Below are 7,964 nucleotides of genomic sequence, written 5' to 3' on the forward strand. Positions count from 1 at the left end.
ACAGAGAGAGAGAGACAGAGACAGAGACAGAGAGACAGAGACAGAGAGAGACAGAGAGAGACAGAGAGAGAGAGACAGAGAGACAGAGAGAGAGAGAGACAGAGAGAGAGAGACAGAGAGAGAGAGAGACAGTGAGACAGAGAGAGAGAGAGAGAGGCGGAGAGAGACATATGGAGAGAGAGAGAGAGAGAGAGATGGGGTACAATTTCCTGAACATCATGCTTCTTAGAGAAAAAAAGGAATTGTCAAGATGACCCCCAGACTGGAGAAGCAATTAAGAGTACACACACACAAAAAAAGTGTACATGACTTGGGAGAGTAAGGGCCTTGCATCTTATCTTGCCTCTTCTACGTCTCCCTCACCTACCCCAATAATCATGAGTGATTTGGGCAGTGCAGGTCTGATGGGAAGGGGCATTGCTCACTCAGTAACCCTAAACTATGATTGTCTCTTGAGGGGAATTTATGGGCTATTTTTTTGCTTTATGTGCTTTTTATATGAGTTTATGAACTTTGTGAGCCCTTGAATACCTTCTGTGTTTTCTGTTAATAGACTTCTGTGAATACTTTTTATCTTTTGCATTTTCAATTGGGTGAAGTAAAATTTCCTTGTATCAATACCTGTATTACCTCGAGTGCTTATATGGGAGCTGGGGAGTGGTCATCCTTTGGGAACTTGTGTTGTTTAGTTGTGTTCAATAAAAACACAAATACACATATTATATTGTACACATGTATATCTGGGATTCATTTGCATAGAGGTGAAAATTGAACCAGTGGGAGCTGTTGAGATCACTAAGCAAGATAGCATGGTAGGAGAAGAGAAGAGGTCCCAGGACAAAGCCTTGGGGGAGGCTCATTGTTAGTGAGAATGAACTTGTATGAAGATCTAGCAAAGAATACTGAGAGAGCAGCCAGACATGTAGGAAAAGAAGCAGGAGGAAACAATGCCATGAAAACCTAGAGAGGAGAGAGTATTTAGGAAGAAAGGATGATCGACAGTGTCAAAACCTTCAGAGAAGTCAAGAAGGATGAAGATTGAGAAAAGACCAGTAAATTTGGCAATTAAGAGGTCAATAGTGACTTTGGAGAAGGCAATTTCAAATGATAAAATCAGAAGCCTGGTTGCAGAGGGTTTAGAAGCAAGTAATAGAAGTGAAAGTACTTAGTATAGATGACTTTCTCAAGATAATTAGCCAAGAAGGGGAAGAAAGATATGGCCAAAATTGGCTCTTGTGTTTCCTTTATGAAGCCCATTGACAGTATATCAATGTATTAATTATCCAGCAAAAGAGTGCAACATATAAGTTCCTTTCTAAGCAGTGCTGAGCTTAGAAAGCTTACCCAGCACCTGGGTAACACCTCAGCTCCTCTCTGGCATCTATACCCATCTAAAAGTCTGGAATGCTCTTTCTGGTCCCTAGAGTTTGTTCATCTTGTAGAGATTAAACTACTTCCCCTACCACTGAACCTCTGATTCTACACTGATAGTAAGCAGTTCAAACTCCAGTTGGTTAGACTTGGAGTTATCTAGGGGATGAAATGAAATATTGCTCATGATATATTTTAAAAATTATAAAATCTACAGTTTGTAAGAGGACTAGAGTTCCCACTACATATCTCTTCTCTCTAGTTACAACCACAGATCTTGTCCACAGGTATTGTTGTGGGCAGGGAATTCTTTTTTTTTTCTGGAAAACTTTTTATTGTAGGTGGAATGGGACACAGCTGGACACGGTAAGTTAGATGATTACAATTTTGTTGGCAACATCTAAAGCATCGTAGTCTGGAGCAAGATAGACATAAGCCTTCTTCTCTCCATCAGGCTGGATCAGTGTGTTGACCTTGGTCACGTCAATGTCATACAGCTTCTTTAAGGCCTGCTTGATCTGATGCTTGTTGGCCTTGACATCCACAATGAAGACCAGGGTGTTGTTGTCCTCAATCTTCTTCATAGCAGACTCAGTGGTCAAGGGAAACTTCATGATGGCATAGTGATCGAGCTTGTTTCGCCGAGGGGCACTTTTCCCAGGGTATTTGGGCTGGCTGCCTTAGAAGTCTCAGTGTCTTGGGTCACCGGAAGGTAGGGGATGTTCAGATCTTCTTTTTGTGGCTATGGACACCCTTCAGCACCACCTTTTTGGCCTTCAAAGCCTTGGACTTGGCTTCTGTCTTGGGGGAACAGCTTCTTTCTTCACCTTGGGTGCCATCTTGGGGGAAAGGCAGGGCAAGGAATTCTTGATGGAACCCATACCCTCAGCTTATGGAAATCTAATAAATAAATAAATAATTTAAATATTTATAGCAGTTCTTTTTGTGGTGGTAATAAACTGGAAATTGCAGGGATGTTTGTCAATTGAGGAGTGGCTAAAAATTTTGTGCTATGTGTTTGTGATGGAATATTACTGTGCTAGGAGAAATGATGAATTCAATGATTTTAGAAAAACATGAGTAGACTTAAATGAAATAATGAAGAGTGAAATGAGCAGAACTAAGAGAACGTTGTATACAGTAATAGCAATATCGTTTTAAGAACAATTTTCAGTAACTATCTCATTCTAGTGATCATAAATGCCCAAATTAAGTGCAAAGATTTTATGAAGGAAGATGCTGTTTGTACCCAGAGAGAGAACTCTGTAATGAGAATGTAAATTTATGTTGCCATCTTTCTAAGATTGTATTGCTTAAGATCTTCCCTGCCCCTAGGTTAAGTGCACCTGGAGCCTGTGGTGGGAGGCTTGTTTTTCAGGAGATACTTTGTGATTGGGCAGTGGGTCAAGAGGGTTGTTACATTCTCTGAGCCAGGAGAAGGCTATATAATCCCTGATGTGGGGCATTGTTTTGGGCCTTGCTTTGTTGAAGTGTTGTGTGATTTGACCAGACCAGACTCTGGGCAGCCGTTGTTGAGCCCCCCCTCCCCCTTCCCCCATCCTCCCCACCTTTGAAAACCCAGATGTCTATGCTTCCCTCTGTGGTAACTGACTAGGTATGGATGTAATGGTTGGACAATTGGAGGCCTGTCTGCTTGAAATGCTTCTGTCTGTATACTCTGAAGTTCGGGGTGCTGTCTTTCCCCCCCCCCTGAATTAGGTAAATATGTTTGATTGATTAAAGCAATATTGTTAACCTATTTTGAGTTGCTTTCCTTTAGAAAAGCAGATCTAAGAACCTGTGTTGGCAGCCACCCTGGGGATGTTGGGGTGCTTGCTGCAACAAACTCACACACACACACCACATATATGTATGTATATACATACACACAGAATTTGTGTCTAATGGAAGCCATTTCCAGGGTGGTGGGGGAGGGAGGAAAAAAAAAAGAAAGTTACATGATAACTTTGTTTTGTATTGAGAAGGAATATATCAAATTGTACATAACAGATCTGCAGTTTCAGATGCATCCTCTCTCTTTTTTTTCCTATTCCACTTTGTTATGGAAATGCTTGTTTCATTTCTGAAGTTCAGAATCATTAAAAAAAAAAGCACTATTAAAAAATAATAAAGTGGGTCACATGTCTGGGATGGATCTCAGGAAAGGAAAGATGGGAAGAACAATGGGAGAAATGAGTCTTTCCTTCCATATTCAACCGTAGATGAAGTTCTCGATAGCTGCCAGTCTTGAGACTTGGAATCTTCTCCCCTCCCACTCAGGTCTCCATCTCTGCTTCCAGCATCTGGCTGTCCCCATAGGCAGACTTATTTACTGCCTGCTTGTGTGTTGGGATGATGTAGCAGTAATGTCTATAACCACAGTCTCAGCTACTTCGTTGGCAGTCACTGACTGACAGTTACTTCCAGGGAGATGGTCAGAAACCTGAAAATTAAGGGCTATAGAAAGAAGGAGAGGCAGCCACACCATCATTTGAAGATACAGGTCTCCTAATCTCCTATTCTACTGTGTAGCTTCCTGCTTATTGACTGTGTGCTCTCTGGGATTCCTGGTAGGGTTGGGGATGAAGGCAATTAAAGTCTCCTGTGTACTGGGATCCTCAGAAATTCCTCTGCCAGATTCTCTCTCCTTGGATCATCGACAACCTGGGCCCCAAGGAAGATAATAATGCAGATGATTGAGAGGATGAGGCATGATTATGCATTTCAGAAAATTATAATCCTGGATTATAATTAATATGACAGTTATAATAGACACATTTATTTGGTACAACTGTTATGATTAATCAGAACAATATACAAATGGATTATTGTTCTCTGCCCCCACATCAGTGAACAAGCTCTGTTGATGCTATCCCTGCTCCCCCCAAATCTCTCCCAGCTAGCCACTTTTATCAGTGTCCCTCAGTCCTCCCCCCCCCCAGAATCCAGGATGGTATTTTCTCCAGGCTCGTTTCCTCCTACTGTAGCCTCTTATGGTGTCAATGATCTTCAAGGTCTTTGTCTGCCTATGACACTGGAAATCTATGGTCTGGTACTCTTTGCTTAAACCCTTGCTTTTGGTAAAGTGATGCTGCTAGTGGCCTAGAGAGGGCAATGAGGCAAAGGGACAGTTGAGAAGTGGTGATGAGTTTAAGAAGCCAGCTGTCTGCAAGAAGGAAGCCAGGGGTGACCACCTTTCCCCTGGAAGCCTAAGAGGAAGAAAATCTAGGATAGAACAGATAGCTCTGTAGAATGGATGAGGAAGTAGGAAACAGGGATGGTAGTCCTGAGGGTAGAGCTAGGCAAATATGTTCATTTTTAATAATTAATTACCCAATTAATTCAAAGTAAATGCATTTAATGAAATAGCATAGTAAGAAAATAGTGACAGGTCACAGTTACATTTAAATATTTGGAGGTTTCTCAACTACAAGAGAGATTAAACTCTTTCTTCTTGAGCCCAGAGGGTAGAAATTTCAGGAGGAAAGTTTAGAATTGATATAAGGAAAAAGCCGTGAGTCAGTCACCACAGGCTGTTCTAGCTTAAAGGGCCAAAGGAGAAGTCAGGATGGCCAGAGGGGATCTCAGGAAGAAATGTGAGTAAGCAAAGGTGGAATAGGCTGTGTTGGGATGTAGTGAGTTGTTCTTCCACAAGCAAATCCTGGATGAACTCTTATCAGTTTGTTGGGGAAGGGATTATTTTCCAGCAATGGGTTGGCTTAGATGACCCTTTAAGACATTTCCAGTTGTGAGATTTTGTTAATAAGAGGTCTCCATCCTGAGGTCCCATACCAGCTTTGAACTCCTCTCCTTGGCATTGAGACCTGCCAATTTTTAGGACTGTAGCAAAGGAGACCATATTATATAATGGAAAGAATACTTGAGTATTCTGGTTTCATGCCGATTTTGTTATTTATTATTCACATTGTTCATGTGACTTAGGTAAGACTCTTTCCCTTTCTGGGCTTGTTTCTTCACCTATAAAATGATATATGTACATTAGATAAACCCTAAGATTTTCCCTACCTCTAAAGTCCATGACTATGGTATAGCAGGGGCTCAGAGTACCAGCAGTTGTAGGATTTTAGTCGAAGCCTCCTTCTCTAGGTACAGGGCCAGGAAAGAGTATAGCTTTCTAGACTAACTTGCTTGTCCTGAGAAGTTTGAGCAGTGTTGGGAGGGAGTAGGGCCTGGAATAGAAACTACTGGAAGGGCCAAGAGACCAGTAATCACCTGAGTCAGTCACCACAGGCTGTTCTAGCTTAAAGGGCCAAAGGAGAAGTCAGGAAGGCCAGAGGGGATCTCAGGAAGAAATGTGAGTCAGATAAGAGGAAGGACTTTCTGACTGTACTGGGGTGAGTTTATAGGCAGGGGAATGAAGAATTTTCATATCCACCCATTCATTTTATCTGAGTTTAACTTTCTATTCATATATCACCTTCTGTGGACTCTGGGTGAAGACAGAGAAAAAGAAAACCATTTCATCTTACAATGAGGAAACTGAGCTTCCGATGGGTGAAGTGACTTGCCCAAGGTAACACCACTGGCAAGCGACAGGCAGAATTTGAATCAAGGATTGTTGATTCCAAATCTAGTGTTTTTTTCCCCCTATGTTGCACAGCATACTTCTCTGCACTTCTGTGATTGGTGCCTGAGACCTTGTGGTAAAGGGAAGAGACCAGTCCTGAAGCTTTGGGAGAGCTTTTGTTGCTTGAGTAGAGACTGAGATCAGGAGTCACAAGGAGAAAAAGATTCAGAATTGCTACAGTTGCCAACTATTGTGAATCCCTTTGAACAGGTGAGTTAAGGAGTGTGTGTGTATGCATGCATGTGTATGTGTGTATGTATGTGTGTGCATGTGTATGTGTGTGTATGTGTATGTATGTGATGACTCATTTCCCCCAATATCTTCCCTGCTTTCCTTTGTTTCTAGTCTACGATACTGAGACTGTGTGTAGACATCCCCTTCCTTTTTATTTTTCCATGAGTTGCTGGTGCATGTGATCAAGAGCTCCATTTTCTGTACCCAAAGATCTGAGAGTATTTGGAAAGAAAGAGGTTTGGAAGGTGGCTGGAGGTGAATGTCTCCATTTGGAAATATTTGCTCTTTTCCCATTATACTTTATATAATGTTAAACTACGCTATTATAGCATACAAATTCTCTTAATTCAGCAAATGCAGGGGTGTTATGAACTGAGAAAGGGGAGTCTAGAAAGGGTAGAGACTGGTGAGTTATATATTGTTGTTCAGTTGTTTCAGTCATGACCCCATTTGGGGTTTTCTTGGCAGAGATGCTGGAAGGGTTTGCCATTTCCTTTTCCAACTCATTTTACAGATGGGGAAACTGAGGCAAAGAGGGTTAAGTGACTTGCCCAGGGTTACACAGATAGTAAGGGTCTGAGGCCAGATATGAACTCAGGAAGATGAGTCTTCCTGACTCCAAGCCTAGTGCTCTATCCTCTGTGCCATTTAGCTTTTATATATTAACATTTAAAGTAATAATCCATTTCATTTTCCTCCTTTGTTTCAAGCCTAGCTAGTGGATCTGAGAATCCAAATGAGTCCTTGCTGCTAAAAAAAAGTTTGGACTTGGTGATAGTGATTGTTGTGATAGTATTGATGTTAGTGGGGGGTAACTAGGTGGTGGAGTGGATATAGCTCTGGGCTTGGTGTCTTTATGAGTTCAAATCTGGCCTCCCACACTTAATAGCTGTGTGACCCTGGGCAAGTCACTTCACCCTGTTTGCCTCAATTTTCTTACCTGTATAATGAGCTGGAGAGGGAAATGGCAAACTACTCCAGTATCCCTGCCAAGAAAAACCCCACAAGAGGTCACAAAGAGTTGGATATGATTGAAAACAACAGAACACAACAACAAGAAATATTGGTGGACGTACATTCTAGGCATCTGTAGCCTGAGCTCCATCCAACAGCCAGCAGGATAATCCATCTCATTAGAAAGGCATATGCTAGACAAAAACAAAAAACATCTACTTATCATGCAAGTTTCTAAAAAACTTCACTGATTGGTGAATCATTCATTCACTGATGGTGAAGCATTCATTAAGCACCTACTATGCGCCAGGTACCCCACTAGGTGCTAGAGATACAAAGGGAAAAGTAAAAACAGTCCTTGGGGAATTTGTAGGGCAACATGTACATATATAGGTCAGAAGTGTCTCCAAACCCAATTCTCTTTCCATTGATCCACACTGCCTCCAGTCTCCTTTAATCATTATTGCCAATCTTATTGGTTTTAGGGTTTCCAACCTTTCACGGAATTGACCTGTTTCCCCGCCCTCTTTTTCTTTGTGTCCGATGGGATTGGAACACGTCTCTCTTCGAGGCCGCTCTTTAGGGCATTTTTTGGCCCCGACCCCTCTTTCATAGCTCCTCCCCATTTTAACGTTGTTCCTTGGCTCCCTCGTGTGGTGTATTTCAGAATCGCAGTATCCAAGAATCCCAGATTGGGAAGAAAGCTCCCGCCATCTTTGCCCTCTCTTAGGTCTGTCTGTGCATGAATCCCTCCTACAGCAGCCTGACAAGTGACGGTCATCCAGTTTTTTCTTGAAGAATTTCATTGAAGGGAAAC

Source organism: Petaurus breviceps, unplaced genomic scaffold, assembly GCF_028583685.1.
Source record: "Petaurus breviceps papuanus isolate PSGF00001 unplaced genomic scaffold, PetGlider_PUasm1.0 103, whole genome shotgun sequence".
Classification (NCBI taxonomy): Eukaryota; Metazoa; Chordata; class Mammalia; order Diprotodontia; family Petauridae; genus Petaurus; species Petaurus breviceps.